At 35.9% G+C, this 2,282-nt stretch overlaps 1 protein-coding gene across 1 annotated transcript in view; it reads right to left on the bottom strand.

Moving 5' to 3' along the window:
* Window positions 1-2,282, bottom strand: part of SKOR2 (SKI family transcriptional corepressor 2) — a 35,471-nt gene that overhangs the window by 537 nt on the left and 32,652 nt on the right. The gene's annotated exons all lie outside the window — the stretch shown is intronic.

Genomic DNA, 2,282 nt, shown 5'->3' with positions numbered 1-2,282 from the left:
TTATATATAATATATTCCCCACATTTTCAGCAGATTGTATATTTTGCTATCATTTTCCATCAGTCCACACATACGAATCTTCATTCATAAGAAGCTATGAATCCACAATAATGCTAGTGACTAAGACTAGCTGGACCCTTTTACCACAATGACTATTCAGTTGAATTAAACAGTTTTTTTAATTAAAAAAAGATTAAAATAACTGTCTCGCTATTTTGATGATATACAACTATAACATAAACTTATCTGATAGTCACATATCTGATATAGGGCAGAGATAGCAGTAATTAAATTAACGATTCATATAGCGACATAAAAAGTTCAAATCCCTTCTCTTGTATTTTAGGACATGGGCTGAGGTAAGCTAGATAGCTATGACAAGGACAGCTACATAAGGACCTACTCTCGTAGGGTATGCTACACCTGCTACTAACAGAGACAGCCCTGACTCTTGGTTTTCCATTATGGTGTATGCTGCAACGTGCCAAAGCACATGGATCCCCTTTCTCCTTAGATGCATGGTATAAATGAACCTTAAATGGACTCCTATCATTTAGGATAATAAGAAATGACACAAACTTTTGGGCACAAGGAGTTCCCAGCAAAATTGTTGGTTCCACTCTCATATTTAGAACGAGTTCTTAACATCAAGAATTGTTGTCGCCAAGATTTAGTAAGCATTGGTTCTGTGCCAAGCACTATGAGAGATAAGTTAACATCACCATGGGCTCCATCTCATCAAAGCAAGTGAACTACTCGTCCTAACCCAAAGAAAGTGCCTGAATGAGGGAATTCTGGAGTCGAGTCAAAATGTCTTTTTCTTCCTTCTTTTTTCCAAGAAAAAAAGTACAGCATTTCATTAAGGTAGGAAGCTCAGAAAGAAAAGAAAAAAAAGACTCAGGGGGTGGGGAGGGGAGGACATTTCCAAATAAGGATGTGCAATTCCCAAAGTTCCAGACTGGAATTTAAATAATATCACCACTAAAATGCTGACTTTTGTGGTGATTTCATTAAAATAATATGAAGTAAAAGCCAAATAGCAACAGAGATGAAAAAAACAAAATTTATGAGCTAAGAATTATGTATTTTAAATCCCAACTCCTAAAGTATGAATTGTAAATTAAGATTATATGGATGAAGAGCTCAGCTACAACTTGAACTTTACCTTAGAATCAAAAATAATGTAACCTGAACATTTGTGTCCTCATATTAATTTGAAATGAAAAGAAAAAAATTTTTAATGGGAAAAAAAGATTATATTAGCACAAGGTCTAGTTCATGGAAACTACAGTGTTTCATTGATTCCAAGATTGACTTTTACCCTCACATTTTAACATTGCTGAAATCAGATGTACTATAATAGTATCTTAGTATGATAGTATCTTAGTATTAGAGATGGAAACTTTTTCCCATACGAAGCATAAAGTAACAGTGCCTCTTACAATGGGTGCATTTCAAATTTCATAAAAGGCAATATTGGATTTACAGATACCTCAGCAAACACTCTCCAACTTGCAAGCTCAGGATTCCAGATGCCCCATTTCATCTAGTTATTCTATGAAAATCTCCTACAAAATGACTTACAAAAGCTTTCACTTCATTTTAAACAACTTGGAAAGCACCAAGATTAGCGTGGACAAACAAATCTGAAGTATTATGTAACATCTAAATTATCTAGTTGGCTCTGGTAGATCAAAAGCGCTAGGGTCTTAGCAAAAAAAGTAACTTCAAAGTCTGTCCACTGCTAGAGAATCTTAAGGCAGCTTCCTGGAAGTTTAGATTTGCATCTGACTTGCAGAGACCTTTTAGCCACAGAACCAAAATCCTCTAGTGACCCAGGGATCTTTTTCTAAAAATGTAGTGCAAACCAGTAATAGTTCTAACTACTTTTAAAAAAATATGTAAACTGTATTTTTAAAAACTCTCTGGGTTTAGACAGTAGAAATCCGGGCAAGTCGCCATCCTAATGAATACCGGAGAACCTCCACGAAAAGGCCATCTCACTAAAGAGCCATGTCCTTGCCAAAGAGCAACAATAAAGACCCCTCATTCCTTTCCCTGCGAACAGGCATTGCGCTCCTACTGTCAGCAAGTTGTAAACTATTGTTTTACAAGTCCACAGTGAACGACATATCAGTACTTAATCTATTGGTTGAACATTATTTTAATTGAGGCTTTTAATGAAGAACTTTGAGATCGGTTCTAACTGCATGTGACTGCAGCATTCTGGCAAAACAGCAGAGGGCACTTCAAGACTAGCACATTTTCTCAATAATGTGCCT

The sequence above is a fragment of the Otolemur garnettii genome, unplaced genomic scaffold, assembly GCF_000181295.1.
Source record: "Otolemur garnettii isolate 467f Iridium unplaced genomic scaffold, OtoGar3 scaffold00012, whole genome shotgun sequence".
In the NCBI taxonomy this organism is placed as follows: domain Eukaryota; kingdom Metazoa; phylum Chordata; class Mammalia; order Primates; family Galagidae; genus Otolemur; species Otolemur garnettii.
Note: the sequence above shows the minus strand (reverse complement) of the source record. Positions and strands in the feature narration are given on the sequence as shown.